A 20783-nucleotide genomic window follows, 5' to 3' on the forward strand; every position below is an offset into this window, starting at 1 on the left:
AGCGGGAATTACATGTATTTTATGCAATCCCACTCATTCACCAGAAAGTGTACCATAGAAAAATCCTTAAAATTTACGGTCTATCCTTTCAATAGGCTTCTCTACATTTGTTGGCGTCTAATAATAATAATAATAATAATAATAATAATTATTTTTATTATTATTATTCGAAAGAGCTTAACACATAGTGGTCATAGGAAAAAAATAACAAAAATATGGACCGACTACTACATGAACTACGAAAGTGTGGGAAGCAAGAATAAAATGGAAAAAAAGCTTTTGTTTCAAAATTACAGCTTTTATTTTTATGAAAATCCAGTCCCTTTGAGTATTTTATTTCTGAGAGGTGGAGGCTTGATCCACCGTCCGCTGAGTTCGAGACAGAAACGTTATATATATATATATATATATATATATATATATATATATATATATATATATATATATATATATATATATATATATATATATATCCTAGGTAGTAGGTTGGTAGACAGCAACCACCCAGGGAGGTACTACCGTCCTGCCAAGTGAGTGTAAATGAAAGCCTGTAATTGTTTTACATGATGGTAGGATTGCTGGTGTCCATTTTTCTGTCTCATAAACATGCAAGATTTCAGGTACGTCTTGCTACTTGTACTTACACTTAGGTCACACTACACATACATGTACAAGCATATATATACACACACCTCTGGGTTTTCTTCTATTTTCTTTCTAGTTCTTATTCTTGTTTATTTCCTCTTATCTCCATGGGAAAGTGGAACAGAATTCCTCCTCCGTAAGCTGTGTGTGTTGTAAGAGGCGACTAAAATGCCGGGATCAAGGGGCTAGTAACCCCTTCTCCTGTATAAATTACTAAATTTAAAAAGAGAAACTTTTGTTCTTTTTGGGCCACCCTGCATCGGTGGGATACGGCCGGTTTGTTGAAAGAAGAAGAATATACATCTTTACTGATCCTCGATAGTTTCATAACCTAATAAACCAAATATTATTATAAATAACTTTAACCATAATATTAGACTTAAGTTTTGAAAAATATATTCGCCTGTGAACAAAAAAAAACTTGTACTCTCGCTACGAACTCAAAAGAGAGGTACTGTTACGGAAGACAAACACCACCGTATATTTCCTCTTTTCCGTCCTGGAATCGGCTATTCCCCTGTGTTGTGTTACTCTCTCTTTCTCCAAAGATTTTGTTTGGTAAAACTCCCAAAAAGGAAGATTGCCTACACGGGTCTTTCTCTGTTAGTGACTACGTCTTTCTCTGTTAGTGACTACGTTCTCATAGGATCCGTTATAGTGTGTATTAGAGATGTATCGGATATACGCATCCGCAGAACATCTGCACAATTTCTTACATCCACATTTTACTGTAAACAGATATCCGCATATGCATCCACATTCGCAAAATAAGACATCCTCACACATATCCACATCTGCGGATATCTAAATTTTCACATGCGATACATCTCTAGTGTGTATACACCTACAGATGTGTATCTGTGTGTATAAACGATGAGAGTTTGCTTTAACTCCTATATTAAGTATACTTGCCCGGTGGTGAGTGATACCCAGCCCTCGTGCAATCGATAGGCTTTCAACCTAATAATAGTCAATTTCACAAATCTTGGCACAGTAAAGGGGTTTCTTAGTTCGAAAGAATCTCTTGATTCTTGTGATGTCTTTGGTAAGTGTCACATATGAAGGGTAGATCGCCCCCAATGGAAGGGAACTTCCATAGGCTAGGGAATTTCCAGAGAGTAGGAAACTTCCAGAGGTTAAGAAATTTCCAGAGGGTGGGGAACTCCTAGAGGGTGGGGAACTTCTAGAGGGTAGGGGCGCTCCAGAGAGTAGGGAACTTCCAGAGGGTAGGGAACTTCCAGAGGACAGGGAATTTCCAGAGGGTGCTGAACTTCCAGAAGGTAGGGAACTTCCAGAGGGTTGGGAACTTCCAGAGGGTTGGGAACTTCCAGAGGGTTGGGAACTTCCAGATGACCTCCGGGTAGATAAATTCCTGAGTAGATCAACCATATGGTGATTACTCACCTTCCTCTCTCTCCACCTCACGTTCATCTCTCTACCTCACGTAGCTTTCTTTTCAATCCTCTCTTTCTCCCTCTCCGCTGTTGCCATCAGCTCAGAAAGAGTTTTTATCAGGGTTCACTGAAGCCTTTGTCGCCACCTGTATTATTGAATAACCCTTAATGGCATCTCAGTTTTCCTCTTATAGACGTTCCCGCTATCTCCCTCTATCTCCCTTTATATCTCTCTTCGTCTGTCTCTCACTGTATTACTCTGCGCTTGCCTCTTCCTTCTCTCTTTCTGCTTCTGCCAGTGTCTCCATCTTTATTTTATCTAACTATATTTCTGTCTCTTCGTTCCTCGCCATTTATCCCTCTTCATTTTTGCCTCTCTGTCTCTGTCTGTCCCTCTCGCTGTTGCTACAACTTTATATATCCGTTTCCTTCTCCCTCCTTTACCCCTTTTTTCTCTTTATGCTTTTTCCTTAATTTGTCTTTTCTTCTCATTATTTCTCTCTTCTTTCCTCTACCTTTATCTCTCTCTATCTTCCTCTCCCTCCACCTTCCTTCCTCTCACTGCCTCTGCCTCTCTTCCTTTAACAGTTTTTCTCTGTTTCTGTCGAGCCGTAATTCCTTCCCCTGGGCTCTTAGGCTTGCTGGTGGGCGATGGTGGACTGGTGGGGGAGGGTGGGCTGGTTGGCGATGGTGGGCTGGTGGGTGAGGGTGGGCGATGGTGGGCTGGTTGGCGAGGGTGGGCTGATGGGTGAGGGTGGGCTGGTGGGCGATGGTGGGCTGGTGGGCGAGGGTGGGTTAGTGGGGGAGGGTGGGCTGATGGGCGAGGGTGGGCTGGTGGGTGAGGGTGGGCTGGTGGGTGAAGGTGGGCTAGTGGGTGAAGGTGGGCGAAGATGGGCTGGTTGGTTAGGGTGGGCGAAGATGGGCTGGTTGGTTAGGGTGGGCTAGTGGGTAGGAGTGAGCTGGTGGGTTAGGGTGGGTTGATAAGTGGGTTGCAAAGGAAGTATGATTATGCGGCCTTCGATAACATCTAGTTAGGGTCGACCTGCAACGGGAGTGCCTCGCTGATACAAGTGAAGGAACTAAAATATGACAGAAAATGCTTCAAACCGCTCTGAATAATCAAAATATACACTAGTACATCATTTTAGCACATTTTCTTTTGTTATACGTATTTTTTTAAAAATTAGGGGTCTTGTTTTAAGTAGCTGGAGTTGCCTTTCCTTTTTCTCCAGAATTAAACCTGACTGCCTACCATTTCCCAGGCGCTGTGTATTCCAAACTGGCGTCGAGTTTGATCGTCTACATGGAAGGCGTCTACCTGGAGGGCATCTACCTAGAAAGTGTCTACCTGGAGGATGAAGTTCCGGGATGGGCAGCAGCAGCAGAAAAGCTGTACTCTAATCTTCGTGGTCGCATATAGCTCAAAATGATGATAAAGATGGCAAAGAAAAAGAAAAAAGATGACAACCGTCTTGTGATCGTAGAAGAGAAGAACAGTCTCAAGGAAGCGGCAGCAACTCAGGCAGAAAAGCATGACAGAGTCAGACAGAAAAAAATTTACAAGAGAAGTAATTAAGATAATGTAGTAATGTCAGATTAAGAACTAGAGCGGAGTGTAACCAGTTTTTGAAATGAGGTGGGTGAATTCCTCATTCCAAATGGGGTCACTGTATACTGATAATGACCTCCTGGAATTACGAAGGCAGAAATCTCCTTCCCTTTACCCTTTAAAAAGATCTAGTTTAGAAATGAAAGGGGTCTACTGTAGTGGCCCTTGAGAAACTGAACATCTCACTATAAAGCATCTGACTTTATTGGACTCTTCATTCTATCTGCTGATAAAGCTCGACACAGAGCTCTACAATAAGTCTCTCTCTAGGAATCTACTTGTGTATTATTGCTCTTTGTGTCAGATTTGTTAGAAAATTCAATAGTCCTCAGGGTGGAAGATTGAGACACTTATGCAGCATATGGGAATCTTTATTCAGGAAACGTTCGTGTGGCGAAACGTTTCCTGAATAAAGATTCCCATATGCTGCATAAGTGTCTCAATCTTCAACTTGTCGGTTTTTCAAACCATTCATCACAGTCCTCAGGGTGATAGGAAAGTAGAATTACTTGCATGAAAAACAGGGAGAAAAAACTTCACACATTTTCAAGAAAATAAATCACTAATAGAAGGTAATATTGCTTATCAGGAGGAACCAGAAACCTTTCACTCGACCCCCCAAAACACACACACACACACACACACACACACACACACACAGTCAATAAAAACACCACTAGCTAAACAAACACAGACTAGAGAATGACTGCAATAACCTCACTCCCCCACACCTGGCATAAACAGAAGGCAGACTGACACATGCAAAAACTGCAAAAGGACCAGAAAATGTCCTTCCTGACGCCATCTAGAATGACGTGAGGAACAACTCACAACTATCAATATAATGCATCTATGAAGCAGATAATCTTACCATGGTTAACTGTGAGATGCTGCGAGAGGTTTAATGAGATATAAATAATAATAATATAGATAATATCAATATTTTAGGATGATCGAGTGCCACGTAATATCAGGAATAAGATTTCAGTCTTTTTTTTTTCCTCTCTCTGTCTGTATTGTTTTGGCTATAGTCTTTTCTGGTTTAAACTCTCTGTGATTCTATTCCCCATTCCAGCCTACGGATTATGCCACTCCCCATAAGGCAATTACTAAACGCAGAAACGCAAATATACGAACTTGTTACAAATATAACCTTTCTAGTGTGCAAAAAACACACGCAAGTATCCACTACAATCACATTTGAGAGACTCCTTACTTCACCACGTCTGATGCACTTCAAGCAGAATTGAGATTTACCACACCAAACTCTCGTCCTACTTTGCTCTGACCTCTGTTTGCTAGACCACTACTTTGTCGGCACTTTGAGCTCAGTCTTACTTTGATGTTCTAATTCATGTAATTAAAAACACATTCTTGCCCTGTCTGTACATAACTGTGTATCCACAGTCCTCTGATAAATGTTTATTGTACCTGGTAATATCTCTGTTTACACCATGGTGAATCCTCACTATCCTGACCAATTCTGGCAATTTCATTGTGATTAATAAAATTATTAATATTTTGATTATTATTTAACACAGTGGCCATTTCCCACTCCATCACTGTCTTGCCAGAGGCACGCCTTCGCTACAGTCAAAAAATTTAAATATATCTCCAAACCCTCCTTCAGAGTGTAGGCATTGTATTATTACTAGTGATAAAAATCATAAAAGCAGAACACTCAGCATGAGGTGCAGTAGAGGCTCGATCCTACGTTTCCTTAGTAATTATATGATTGGTTGCAGACGTTAAGTGAGAAAAATAGTGATATTTACAGAACATGGTTTATTTACTGATACGGAGTATAAAATTTCGATGTTCAACGTTTAAATTCTTGGTAATTTTGAGTTTATATTGGACGTACATAAAAAGGAGCAAGTAATCTATCCACTGAAGAGGATGTACTTGTTTACATTTAAATACAAAAAAAAATCTCAGGTTTTTTAGTAAAACAGAAATGTAAAGTTGAGTGGAAAAGCACTACCGAGCTCAAGTAATTGAACAGTGAAAGTGTACACCGTGTACTGAGCCGACTCCTGATCTTTTCCGTGTGGTAGATGATCCCTGAGAGAGAGAGAGAGAGAGAGAGAGAGAGAGAGAGAGAGAGAGACACAGAGACATCAAGAAGTCCCTAGTGCCACTCACCCGCCTGTGTATATTTTTCCAGCGTCACGTTGCATGAGGACAGTCCCCCGTGGCTGTCTGAAACATCAGTAGGAAGGAGGCGACTGCTGAGTTCGTCCCTGGAGCTTCTCAGGTGTACACACAAGCACACACGCGCGCGCACACACACACACACACACACACACACACACACACACACACACACACACACACAAATATAAGAGCATTTTCAGAAAAAAAAACTAAACGCAATATTTCAACCTACGTTTAAATATAAAACAGAGAGTTTCGTAACTTATGAATGAGAAAGCTCATAAAACATCAAAATTATTACCAATTTAAATAACAAAGAACTGTTCAAAAGCAAACAACAGTGACTAAAGTATCGTAAACACTGATCGATGCAAAATGAGAAAGTTCTCAAAGAGAAAAATGAAAAAAGTAAGAAAGATGTGTAGTTTGGTCTCATTCGGATCCCTGAGCTAGGAGAAAATATACACATATCCCCTACCTGCGTTTCATATTTGTGCCCAAGTGGTCTCTCGCGAGACTCGAGACTGAACGAGGCCGGTTAGAGCAAGAAAATAAAGGTGACAGGAGCTAGGTGGTAACCCACGAGAAAAATAAAGACTGGGCGAGTCTAAATAGTCCAAGAATGTCTTTGTGGGGAAAAGCTAGATCCTGGGAGAGTCTTACTAGACGAAGAAGGTAATGTTTATGTAGCAGAAGGTGGAACCTGAGTCTTGCTAGACGAAGAAGGTAGCATTTACGTCTAGACGACGAAGGTAATGTTTATGTAGCAGAAGGTAGAACCTGAGTTTTACTAGACAGCGATTAGCGTTTACGTCTAGATAAAGAAGGTAATGTTTATGTATTATTATTATAATCAAGGGGGAAGCGCTAAACCCAGAGGATTATACAGCGCCTGGGGGGGGGATGTGGAAGGCATTCAGGCTTAATTCGGGGAACTGGAGCACAAATCCAATTCCCTAAATCAAGAGCCCCTCACCAACATCAAGGAACCTTCCATGAGGGGGATGTTTATGTAGCAGAAGGTAGAACCCGAGTCTTGCTAGACGAAGAGGGTAGCGTTTACGTCTAGACGATGAATGGAATGTTTATGTTGCAGACGATAGCTCTTCTTGCTAGACAAAGAGGGGTAACGTTTACATCTAAACGAAAAGGGTAATGTTTATATAGTTAAAGAGGCAGTACCTGAGGCTCTGTAGCCCAGCTGAAGAGTCTCGAGAGACGCACAAGAACTCATGAATATAAACCCTGAAGAACATCTTTGTGTCCCTTTCAGTCACGACTGCAGTGGAAAAAAAAACACCGCAGCACCACCTCTTATCCGTATTAGGACGAGCTTTTCCCCTTAAGACCTTTACGAAGTCTTGACTTGATTAGCTTAACAGATCGAAACGCAGCCCCAATCAAAGCTTGTTTTTGGCAGTACGTAATTTAGTTTCACAGCCGGCAGTGTACGAGTCACACCCCTAGTAGTGCATTACTGACACCCAGCAGTGTAAGATTCATACACCTAGTAGTGTATTACTGACACCCATCAGTGTAAGATTCATACACCTAGTAGTGCATTACTGACACCCAGCAGTGTAAGATTCACACCCCTAGTAGTGTATTACTGACACCCAGCAGTGTAAGATTCATACACCTAGTAGTGTATTACTGACACCCAGCAGTGTAAGATTCATACACCTAGTAGTGTATTACTGACACCCAGCAGTGTAAGATTCATACACCTAGTAGTGTATTACTGACACGCAGCAGTGTAAGATTCATACACCTAGTAGTGTATTACTGACACCCAGCAGTGTAAGATTCATACACCTAGTAGTGTATTACCGACACCCAGCAGTGTAAGATTTACACCCCTAGTAGTGTATTACTGACACCCAGCAGTTTAAGATTCATACACCTAGTAGTGTATTACTGAAACCCAGCAGTGTAAGATTCATACACCTAGTAGTGTATTACTGACACCCAGCAGTGTAAGATTCACACCCCTAGTAGTGTATTACTGAAACCCAGCAGTGTAAGATTCACACCCCTAGTAGTGTATTACTGACACTCAGCAGTGTAAAATTCACACCCTAGCAGTGTAAGATTCACACCCTAGCAGTGTAAGATTCACACCCTAGCAGTGTAAGATTCACAACCAAACAGTGTAAGATTCACACCCAGTAAGGTGTGATTTTTTAAAAAAAAGTCAATGCTTTTAAGAGAAGTTCCTCTGCCTGGCTCTTGTTTAACTACTGAAGTCTATTATTCTCGTCATTTAAAGTGAGATATTTTTAATATGTATTAAATACATATTAAATACATATGAAGTCTGTTGTTGACTGGTGCTCATGTGCTTTCCTGCAGATTTTATTGTTTGCTAACTGTTGTATGAGATTTTATTGTGTTTTGCAGTGTTGTGTGTTGAGTGGTGCTATTGTGCTAGGTGGTATGTCATGTAGTGTAATTGCGTGCTATGTAGAGTTTGTGTTACGTGATGCTATTGTGCTAAGTGGTTTTATTGTGTGTAGTATTACTGTGTTATGTGATGCTTTTGGGTACAATGTGTTGCTTTATGTATAGTGCGTGTTATGTGGTGTTGCATATGTGATGTTGCGTGTTATATAGTGTTCCGTGTTATGTGATGTTGCATGTTATGCGGTGTTCCATGTTATGTGGTGCTTCGTGTTATGTGGTGTTGCTGTGTGTTATGTGGTGTAATTATGTTATGCTGTGTTATGTGTTATTGTGTGTTGCTCTGCGTTATGTTAATTACGCATGGGTATTTTCTTTACGCACCCACTGTACTGAAGACCACGAGCGTAGGGTGTATCTGAGTCTCCTGGCATCGTCATTAAGAGAACCAATTCAACAAGGTCCATCAAAACCAATCCTAATCTAATGAACAAAAAGGCACAATACCGTGACTGGAACAATACACAAATAACCCGCACATAGAGAGAAGCTAACGACTACGTTTCGGTCAGACTTGGACCATCTACAAAGACCCACTAACACACAAGAGAGGGAGCCAGTGTATATATAGGCGAGCTGGACAGGGACGGATGGGACCTAACCTAACCTAGCCCACACCATCCCACGCAAAACGCACGAAATCGTAATGACTGCAAACAAACCATACCACGGGCGGGGATAGAATCCTCCCGGTCGGTCTGGAGTTTTATGACTCTCTGACCGCGGGTTCTAACCCTGCTCGTGGTATCGTTTATCCCAAACAAACACAGGCATCACTACACAAGCCCGCAGGGAGTTCATTAACTACCAACATATCAGGTATCCACAGGTATCTGGCAGTCTCAATATAAGAAAACCCTGTTACCCTACCAGATGAGTTGAATGGTGGAGATAAGGGAGACAGAGAGGGGAGAGAAAGGTAGAAATGAGAAACAGAATATAATAAGGGAAGAGTCTGAAAGAGTATTTGTCTCCAGCTATTCAGGTGGTCGATCGAGCCTACACCACTCAGGCACGGGTTTACTGCTTCACACAAGATAAAAATATACTTGCCCACGAGGTGTGGTTAGATGAGACATATCTTATCCAAGAGTTACTGCGAAAAGCCCCTGGATAAAAGAAATGGCAGGCATTCACTCCTTTTAATAAACATAATACAATACCCCAGCCTGTGTGCGCGTCCCTTGCTGGTTTAGCGCTCCCACTGCTAAAGTGCTGTTCTAAATGTATTGACTCACCCATGAATACACAAAGAGAACAACGTATTCACTCACTCGTGTACTCATCTTTCATTTCAGGAAAGTGGAAAGATTTCCTTTTACTCCATAACAACTTAACCATGCATCCTGCACTAATTTATTCATAATCAGTAATTTATTCAAATATTATTTGATACATTGAAAGGTGAATATCTCTCGTGCAAGGGTAAATAAACCAAAAGGCATATGTATCTCTCTTGCAAGGGTATATAAACCGAAAGGTGTGTATGTCTTTAGCAAGGGTAAACAGACCGATAAGTGTGTATGTCTTCAGAAAGAAAAACTACACAGAGAGGTTTATCTCTCGAGTAAAGATGTATGCTCTGAGAATTGTATGCCAGGGCATATATACTGAGTTGTAAGCCAGGGTATATATACTGAGTTGTAAGCCAGGGCATATATACTGAGTTGTAAGCCAGGGCATATATACTGAGTTGCAAGCCAGGGCATATATACTGAGAGTTGTGAGCCAGGGCATATAGAGTGTAGAGTGTATCCCTCCTCGTATATTTACTCAAGAGTTTACTTTCACCTTAATTTTAAGGGTTAAAGTATTAATGACACTCAACCTTAACGACCCTAGTGTAGTCAGTAGGCTCCATTAACCAATTAGCATTCAATCCCTCTAAAACTAAATCATGTTACCGATATTGTTAACAGTGGCCCAAAAATAGGGATAATTGTTAATTGCATTTATAAAATAACGCACAGCTCAAGGGCAAGGAACGAGAGCCATGACTCGACCCTTGTAATCGTAATTTGGTAGGTACACTAATACGTCTTTATGTATTGCCTTATTAAGATTAGGAATTACGTATACTGGAAAGAATTCAATACGATATTCCTGACCAGTAAGAGAATATGAACTCAATATTCATTGTAATTTGCACGGGGAAAGAGCTAAACGCGTAGGGGGTTATGCAGCCCCCGAGGGAAGGCTGGGTAATCACGTGTGATATTAATGAGAAAACTAATTCAGGGGATCAAAACTCTCCATTTCTTAAGGGTCCTATAATTCCTAAGAGTTCACCTGTGGGACGTTTGCTCTAGCTCTTGGACTTTTGTGTAAGACAATATGGTTCTTGCACTTTAACATTTGGTGGACCTTTGTAAAAGAATATGCTTACTGTGCTCAAACACTAGGACCTTCAGGAAAGAAAATAGATCTTAATCTCCAACACTTGAACCTTTGTAAAAGCAGTATTGCTGTTGTATTCTAACTCTAGGACAAATGTAAAGGAACGTTGTTGTTGCTGTATCTCAGCTGTGGCACCTTTGTAAAGGAGCTTAATTATTGCGTTGCTACGGTTATCATTTCTTAATAACATCTTGAAAGTCGTGTGGGTTATTCAGCTCCTGGAGTGGTGGAGGCTTGATCCTACGTCCGCGAAATGCGACAAGAAACACTAATCTTTAGATAGTATGTCCCCATATTACGAAGAGGTGTAAGCTAGGCCTGCACACCTGGCTGTAGCACAATAACCACTTAGGAACGAGCAAAAGGCAGCAGAGTAATAGTCTGCATTTCTTTCACCAAAAAATAAGCTTTTATATATATATATATATATATATATATATATATATATATATATATATATATATATATATATATATATATATATATATATATATATATATATATGTGTGTGTGTGTGTGTGTGTGTGTGTGTGTTATTCAGGTATGTACAATGAGGCAAATGCAAGCACAAATGAGAACTCGTGAGTCATACTTGGCAAGTGTGCCAAGTATGATTCACGAGTGTGCTGCATTGCTTCACAACATTGGCAGGCTTCCCTGTGAGTAGATGGTCGAACTAAGGGACTGGTATAACGACGGGGTCCATACTCATTAAACGCTTAGCACCTGGTTCACTGGTCGGGAGGCAGCCTATATGGGTGTGTAACATACGTCGAATAAAATGCAACATAGTCTTAGCATACTACACCCTAGACTTCAGTAATTAGAAGAGAGAGTTATTCTCGTGTACATGGGCTATCATTGTGTACATTGTATACATGGGCTAACAGATGCCTCGCTGAAGTAAAACCAGCAGTAAACCTCATTAAAATTAATTGGCGTAAAGTAACACTAAGTCAACGTATATGTTTTCCTGTTAGGCGAATTAGAGGCCACATCTGAAGTCATTAAGAAAAAACAAATGAAGGCATATTAAGCTAGTAAAGTAAACAAGCACACTGGTCATTATCCTGCCTACTTGACTTTCCACTGTGAACGGAGAGAAGGGAAGGGGATGAATTGGAAGGGGAGGGGGGAAGGGAAGAGAAGGAGAATGGGGAAGAGAGGATGGGGAACAGGGGAGTGAGGAAAGAACCAAGGAGGGATGAAGAGAGGTGGGGGAAATGAAAGGGAGGGAAAGAGAGAGAGTAAAGGAAGGGGGGGGGGGAGAAGGAAATGAAAAGCCACCAGTTTAATGCGAGCATTAAATGACCCATACGGGTTTTACGCAGTCTTTCCATACTTTGCTACTTTCCCGTTTTTCACTGACACGTTGAAGATCTTGAAGTTTCTTGAAGCGATTCGAGATTTTGACAGAGCTCCGGTGAAGGCCCCTTAGATTACACCAGCTCAGCAGCATCTGCACAACACCAACTCAGTAACGAAAGGAGCAGAGCCACACAACGTAACAGCAGCAGCTGCAACAAATCAACACAATAGCAGCGCCTGATTAATACCAACTCAATAGCAATTAGAAGACTTCATCACGAAACTCGCCAATTACCACACTAACACTCCAATGGGTCAGTGACGTACAAATATACTTGAATACATATACCTGTTTGTAAATTAAAGAACTTAAAAAAAGCCATGAAATTTGATGAGGCTTCTGAGCTTTCTATTAACTCGGTGATCTTAACATTAAAACAGGTAATCTTAACATTAAAACAAATACGATACACATCAGATCACCTAAGTTGTGAATAAATAATAACTACTAGTATGAACGCGACTCAACTCTTGCATCAAATTAAAAAAATCGCATGATTTAAACTATTAAATTGGCAACAGCAGAGATTCCCATAAAAGTTCTTTGATATTCCTGTACGTACCCTTCTAATTATATATATATATATATATATATATATATATATATATATATATATATATATATATATAAAATGGCACTGAAGCGTAAAGGGCGAAGCTATGCGCAAACTGTAAAACTGTGCTGAACAGTCAACTGCCGGTCACACGTTCCTGAGAGAAGAGTAGGATAATAAACACGAGAAGGTAGCCTACTGGAATGATCCTAATAAAAATAGTTAAGTAAAATCATTCACAGGTTCCTGAGAGATGAGCAGGAGTACTTGCAAGCAGATAGCTAATAGTAAGGTGAGTAGCCCCGACCCTTAGTCGAAAAAGAATCGTCTCAGTGACGATTCTTATTGAAGGAGGACCAACCACCCAGGTCCTGCCCAACCCCGTGAAAGTTCTTCCTTGTCTGAAGGTAAACGAAAGTGAAATAGGAACGTACCTTTGTTTCCAGGTGTAACTGTCCCTCGAGAAGCTATAAACACACTTGCCTGCAGAGGTATGAAAATCCATTTGTTTACGTTTCAAAATAACAATGGCTTATAAACAATTTAGAGTACAATAACATTAAGTAATTTTATGAGATAAATAGTTTAAAAAAAACAACGAGTTGAAGAATGAGAAGCCATTTATACCCATTTTTCTCTTTATTGGACTGATAAAACCACTGGCTGGCGAAACGTTTCCTCAAAGATTCCCAAATGTTGCTCAAGAGCCATTTATCAACTTGTCAGTTTCCTAAACTATTTATTCAAAATTTAAGATGTTACAAATAAAAACTGTGTTGAGTTTTACTCACCTTATCCTTGTGGGAGAAAACTAGACGCTGTTTATCAACATAACTCGTGTTGTTGGAGGAGAAACTCATCACAATATCACCAGGGATCCTTCAGCACATCACCTGCAAAAGTAAATTATACGTTAGTAAGTATTTCAGCAAACTGCACTATTTGTACAAACATGATCAGGAATCGAGAGAAAATCTGACGTGTCATGTCGGTACTGATGACCATCATTAACAAGTTGATGGTAATAATCGACCTGTGGAAAAAAACCGACAAGATGTGGGAAAATAACATTTATTAGAGGAGACGTTTCACCACGAGTGTCTTCCTCAGTCAAGAACAGTACATGTCTTTTTCCACACCTGTCGGCATTACCATAGCATTGTTATCTTCGACTGTATTCGACTGAAAAAGCCTGTTGTGCAGGCGAAACCTTTCGGCGATAAAGATGCCCAAGAGTTGCACATATGTATCACCCCAAAAAATTAATTTACCTCCATGGTAAATGAAGTTCTCTTTTTTTTCAACTCTGGCTGATTCCTGGTCATATCTCACCTTTTTCAACCATTAGGACAGCCATCTTGTTTGTTTATGTTCGCAATTTTAGGGTTAGGTTAACGTATATTAAGTTCCGAATAATTTCCCATTAATAACGAAACTAACAAAAAAGTTGGATTACGTGGGCTAAATTTCGAGCATGTGTTATTAAAACACGATAAAAAAAACGCAGCGGGCGACGAGTTGCAAACGCTGTCTGGATGGGTAGCAGGGAAAGCGCTTATTTTTGGACTCTTGCAAGCTGCAACATTGCACAATTGTCAGTGTGTTCTGATAAAAATAAATTAACATATGCACATATAGTAAAATCAATTCATAAAAACACTGTCTAATGAATTTAAATACTTATTTTTAATGAGCTCGTTACCCCTGGCGTAAGAACCTACGTCTCTGACAGGCTGCATATCTCAGCCTGATCTGATGACAGCCGTTACGTAGGTATCATATTTCCCAGTGCGTTAGGTATCGTACCTACTTTCCATTCTTAATACGCGTTGCTACGACGAGGAACTTCGGTGAAGTTAAGAAAATTGATTAATTTACGTGTAAAAGTATTAGGTATAAAAATATAACTTGCACTAAACCCACATAGATTGTACAATTGTAATGAGGGGTGTGTGAGGGGAGGGGTGTGTGAGGGGAGAGGTGTGTGAGGGGAGGGGTGTCTGAGGGGAGCGGTGTGTGAGGGGAGGGGTGTGTGAAGGGAGGGGTGTGTGCGGGTAGGGGTGTGTGAGGGGAGGGGTGTGTGAAGGGAGGGGTGTGTGAAGGGAGGGGTGTGTGAAGGGAGGGGTGTGTGAAGGGAGGGGTGTGTGAGGGGAGGGGTGTGTGATGGGAGGGGTGTGTGAGGGGAGGGGTGTGTGAGGGGAGGGGTGTGTGAAGGGAGGGGTGTGTGAAGGGAGGGGTGTGTGAGGGGAGGGGTGTGTGAGGGGGAGGGGTGTGTGAAGGGAGGGGTGTGTGAGGGGAGGGGTGTGTGAGGGGTGTGTGAAGGGAGGGGTGTGTGAAGGGAGGGGTGTGTGAGGGGAGGGGTGTGTGAGGGGAGAGGTGTGTGAGGGAAGAGGTGTGTGAGGGGAGGGGTGTGTGAGGGGAGAGGTGTGTGAGGGGAGGGGTGTGTGAGGGGGAGAGGTGTGTGAGGGGAGGGGTGTGTGAGGGGAGGGGTGTGTGAAGGGAGGGGTGTGTGAAGGGAGGGGTGTGTGAAGGGAGGGGTGTGTGTGGGGAGGGGTGTGTGAGGGGAGGGGTGTGTGATGGGAGGGGTGTGTGAGGGGAGGGGTGTGTGAGGGGAGAGGTGTGAGGGGAGGGGTGTGTGAGGGGAGGGGTGTGTGAGGGGAGGGGTGTGTGAGGGGAGAGGTGTGTGAGGGGAGGGGTGTGTGAGGGGAGGGGTGTGTGAGGGGAGGGGGTGTGTGAGGGGAGGGGTGTGTAAGGGGAGGGGTGTGTGAGGGGGAGGGGTGTGTGAGGGGGAGGGGTGTGTGAGGGGGAGGGGTGTGTGAGGGGGAGAGGTGTGTGAGGGGGAGAGGTGTGTGAGGGGAGGGGTGTGCGGAGTTGAAGGTAGGGAGAGGTTAGTGGAGGTGATGGAAGGGGGCGGTTAGTGGAGTTGAAGTTAGGGGAGGTTAGTGGAGATAATGGAAGGGGGATGTTAGTGGAGTTGAAGGTAGGGAGAGGTTAGTGGAGATGATGGAAGGGGGAGGTTAGTGGAGATGAAGGAAGGGGGAGGTTAGTGGAGATGAAGGAAGGGGGAGGTTAGTGGAGATGAAAGAAGGGGGAGGTTAGTGGAGATGAAGGAAGGGGGAGGTTAGTGGAGATGAAGGAAGGGCGAGGTTAGTGGAGATGAAGGAAGGGGGAGGTTAGTGGAGATGAAGGTAGGGAAATTTAGTAGTGATTAAGGTAGGGGGAGGTTAGTGGAGATGATGGAAGGGGGAGGTTAGTGGAGTTGAAGCTAAGGGGAGGTTAGTGGTGCTGGTAGACAGGGTGCAAAATTAAAGTCAGAGTAAACACCGTAAGTCAGTTTCTTGCCAAAAAAAAAAAAATCACTGATTGAATCAATGGTAAATCAGTGTCGCACTGATCTACCAGACCCAGTGTATACAGACGCGGGGGACAGCGACGGTACCAAGTAAGAAATAGTGGTAGTGGTAAGGCTGGTAGTGAAAGTAAACATTAAACATACCTTTTACCATCTTTGAAGCTATTATACCCTAATACCGTAACTGCCTCAATTCACGGTTGTTAAGATGGCGGTGGACCGGGTGGGTGGGGGGGGGGGGAGAAGAGAGCACGAGAGGGAAGAGTTAACCTTCAGAACCAAATATATCCCTTAACACGAGTTACTAGCCATATTTTATACCCTTATTATCACAACAAAAACTCACCATATCATTATATATCTTAAGAAGATCATTCACTTAGACCGTTCACCATTCCCGAGGTAATTCACTACAGCACTAGGTACAACGCACCTAACAACACCAACACACGGTGATGCACTAAATAGTTCCTGGTTTTTCCGCCAGACTAGACAGGCTTCTTTTATGTTTTAGTTATTTATCGTTAGTTTATAGTTACATAATAATGTTTTTATTTGCGTTTATTTTCTAGCGAGTATTTCACTCATTGTGAATTCAATGAGAGTAATAATGCATAAACATATAAATGGGTAATACCACAATAGGCTGAACGATCACTGTGGAAAAAAAGTAAAATTCCAAGCGCTTTCGTGGTTTCTCTATCATAGTTCCCTAATAATGTGAAAAATCACGAAAGCGTTTGGAATTTCACTTTTCTATGGTCGTTCAGCATTTTGTGATATCATTAGCAGCTAACAACTTTCCTTTCCCCTAAACTTGCAAGCTATTTCCTGTTTTTTATTCCTTATGCGGGTTTTTTTTCTGTACCTATTTTCATAGCACTATTTGATAGGACTGAAGTTCAGTAACTCTCTCAACATGTCGTTGATTTTAGTGTGTGTGTGTGTGTGTGTGTGTGTGTATGTGCTCACCTATTTACTCACCTATTTGTGGTTGCAGGGGTCGAGTCACAGCTCCTGGCCCCGCCTCTTCGCTGATTGCTACTAGGTCCTCTCTCTCCCTGCCCCATGAGCTCTATCATACCTCGCCTTAAAACTATGTATGGTTCCTGCCTCCACCACATCACTTTCTAGGCTATTCCATGGCCTGACTACTCTATGACTGAAGAAATACTTCCTAACATCCCTTTGATTCATCTGAGTCTTCAACTTCCAATTGTGACCTCTTGTGTCTGTATCCCATCTCTGGAACATCCCGTCTTTGTCCACCTCGTCTATTCCGCGCAGTATTTTATATGTCGTTATCATGTCTCCCCTGACCCTCCTGGCCTCCAGTGTCGTCAGGCCGATTTCCCTCAACCTTTCTTCATAGGACAATCCCCGTAGCTCTGGGACTAGTCTTGTTGCAAACCTTTGCACTTTCTCTAATTTCTTGACGTGCTTGACTAGGTGTGGATTCCAAACTGGTGCTGCATACTCCAGTATGGGCCTGACGTAGATGGTGTACAGAGTCTTAAACGAATCCTTACTGAGGTATCGGAACGCTATCCGTAGGTTTGCCAGGCGCCCGTATGCTGCAGCAGTTATCTGATTGATGTGCGCCTCAGGAGATATGCTCGGTGTTATACTCACCCCCAGATCTTTTTCCTTGAGTGAGGTTTGCAGTCTTTGGCCATCTAAACTATATTGTGTCTGCGGTCTTCTTTGCCCTTCCCCAATCTTCATGACTTTGCATTTGGCAGGGTTAAATTCAAGGAGCCAGTTGCTGGACCAGGCTTGTAGCCTGTCCAGATCTCTTTGTAGTCCTGCCTGATCCTCGTCCGATTCGATTCTTCTCATTAACTTCACATCGTCTGCAAACAAGGACACTTCTGAGTCTATCCCTTCCGTTATGTCGTTCACGTATACCAAGAACAGCACAGGTCCTAGGACTGACCCCTGTGGAACCCCGCTTGTCACAGGCGCCCACTCTGACACCTCGTCGCGTACCATGACTCGTTGTTGCCTCCCTGTCAGATATTCTCTGATCCATTGCAGTGCCTTTCCTGTTATGTGTGCCTGGTCCTCTAGCTTTTGCAGTAACCTCTTGTGAGGAACTGTGTCGAAAGCCTTCTTGCAGTCCAAAAATACGCAGTCGATCCACCCCTCTCTCTCTTGTCTTACTTCTGTCACCTTGTCATAAAACTCTAGTAGGTTTGTGACACAGGATTTTCCTTCCCTGAAACCGTGCTGGTTGTCAATTATACACTTGTTTCTTTCCAGGTGCCCCACCACTCTCCTCCTGATGATCTTCTCCATGACCTTGCATACTATACACGTTAGTGATACAGGTCTGTAGTTTAGTGCCTCATGTCTGTCTCCCTTTTTAAAAATTGGGACTACATTTGCCATTTTCCATACCTCAGGGAGTTGCCCAGTTTCAAATGATGTGTTGAAGATCTTTGTTAATGGCTCACACAATATCTCTGCTCCCTCTTTAAGGACCCATGGAGAGATGTTGTCTGGTCCCACCGCCTTTGAGGTGTCAAGTTCGCATAGCAGCTTCTTCACCTCCTCCTTGGTTATATGTACCTCATCCAGCACTTGCTGGTGTGCCCCCCTGTTCTGATTTCTTGGAGTCCTACTGGTTTCCACTGCAAATACCTCTTTAAATCTTGTGTTGAGCTCCTGACATACCTCTCGGTCGTTTCTTGTGAATTCCCCATCACCCTTCCTCAGTCTGATTACCTGGTCCTTGACTGTTGTTTTCCTCCTGATGTGGCTGTACAACAGCTTCGGGTCAGTCTTTACTTTTGATGCTATGTCATTTTCATATTGTCTCTGAGCCTCCCTTCTTATCTGTGCATATTCGTTTCTGGCTCTTCGGCTGATTTCTTTATTTTCCTGAGTTCTCTGTCTTCTGTACCTTTTCCATTCTCTAGTACACCTAGTTTTTGCCTCCCTACACCTTTGGGTGAACCAAGGACTCGTGTGTGTGTGTGTGTGTGTGTGTGTGTGTGTACTCACCTATTTGTGGCTGCTGGGGTCGAGTTATACGTGTGTGTGTATGTGTGTGTGTGTGTGTAAGTAATCATTTATAGATACAGAAGAAAAGCTACCCCCCTAGAGTGTTACATTCTAACAAATTTTAAAACCATATATATCCAAATCTAAGCATACTTTCCAATACATACAAAATTACCCCTTAATATAAAATAACGTGAACACAAGCTACATTTTCTTCCCAGTCAGCACCACAACAAGCTTATAATAACAAAGAAAGAGAAGACATATCGCCAAGACAGACTAAGGCAACACACAGGCGAAGAAAAATGTGTACGCTAATGAGAGCAATGCGTCTTAATATTTCTTATCTCTACTTTCTTGCGGCTTCAGTCAGCCTTGATTAATACATTACCAAGATTACGATTCTGAGTGATAAAAGCTGCGAGAGAGACTTTACCTTTAATCCAAGAAGCATCCAAGGATATGTTGATTTACCCCTTCGGTAGAGTACTCGACTACTTCAGATTCTTCATCAGAGTACTCAGGAGTGTGGAATTCATCGGAAGAGTACTTAGGGATCTGGAATTTATCGGAAGAGTGCTCAGTGTCCCAGATTCTTTGGCAGAGTACTCAAGACTCTGCATTCGTCAGCAGAGTACTTAGCAACATAGATTCTGAAAAAAAAACAAATACGATAGAATATCGAGCAATGACAGAGGATAAAATTAAAACATCTCTCATTTGGAACATTAATCAAAGGTTTAAACCGAATATAACTACTGTAAAGGTTATAATTTATTATTATTAGATTATTTCTTGTTACGGAGGACATACAGGAAAATATTCTTCACTTTGCTATTCACTTCAATAGTCTGAGGCATTTAGTACTTCCCTCAAGTTTTTTATTACGCATGACTAACTCACGAAAACGGAATAAAACAACTGCAAACAAATCAGGAAACGGGTGGGGTTGGAACCCATGGCGAACGAGTGCTAAAACTCATAATTCAGTGCGTTAACCACTGGGCCATCTAGCTCTAATAAAATTTATTGAACTAGGTATATTTAGATACACCATAGAGAGGTTATCATGGGCCACCACTGTGACCACAAATGCCTGTTAGTTTCAGGGCTCACTTGCCATGGGTTCAAGCCTCACCCGTTCCGTGATTAGGCAAGTGATTAGATGTATTGTCCATTTCACTAAAGACAAAGGAGCAACAGTATGTATAAATGATATAAAATCGACTGAGTATGACAGAAAATAGAGCAACTGGAAAGACAAGAAAGTTTGCCTGCAGAAGACAGAAGATTTAGGAAGGTGATGAGCCTTTCAAGAGTTTGCACTGAAGCGTGGAAGTGATTTATAACATGGAGGATCGAGGAACGAGGTTACTAGCGTTCTAGCTGCATAGAACAGGTGTAAGGTTCTTGACATCTGTTAAGAGCAGAGTCAGGTCGGGGTGTACAAGATAGAAATGGAATGTAACACAATACAAAAAACTGTGCTTGATAATGCAGGACTTCACCGTGATTGATAAACGAATAGACGGTAACGCGGTTTGAAGAAATTATACAGGGATGTGTTTTAGCAAGCAGTGTGTGAGCGTGTTAGACTGGAGGGAAGAATTTAAATTGTTGCAATAATGTTGGTAGAATTGCCTACAATATGTTAGATAAAAGGACACAAGTGTAACTAATGTGACATTTTATTGTGGCAACGTTTCGCTCTCCAGGAGCTTTATCAAGCCCCTGTGAAAGGCAGTCAGACACCAAAAAAAAAAAAAAAAAAAAAATCCAAGGGAGACAGAGAATGACAGTCAAAAATACACAGAAACAATACACGAGATAAAGTGTGTATG

At 42.1% G+C, this 20783-nt stretch overlaps 1 long non-coding RNA gene across 1 annotated transcript; it reads right to left on the reverse strand.

The window, feature by feature from the left end:
• Positions 1 to 13018: 13018 nt before the first annotated feature.
• LOC128702655 (uncharacterized) lies at positions 13019 to 19592 on the reverse strand. Its single transcript, XR_011394206.1, has 3 exons — positions 19379 to 19592; positions 13376 to 13477; positions 13019 to 13067 (listed from the first exon to the last, which is right to left on the reverse strand). It is a non-coding gene; the product is annotated as an uncharacterized lncRNA (long non-coding RNA).
• Positions 19593 to 20783: the final 1191 nt, after the last annotated feature.

The sequence above is a fragment of the Cherax quadricarinatus genome, chromosome 79 (assembly GCF_038502225.1).
Source record: "Cherax quadricarinatus isolate ZL_2023a chromosome 79, ASM3850222v1, whole genome shotgun sequence".
NCBI classification, from domain to species: Eukaryota; Metazoa; Arthropoda; class Malacostraca; order Decapoda; family Parastacidae; genus Cherax; species Cherax quadricarinatus.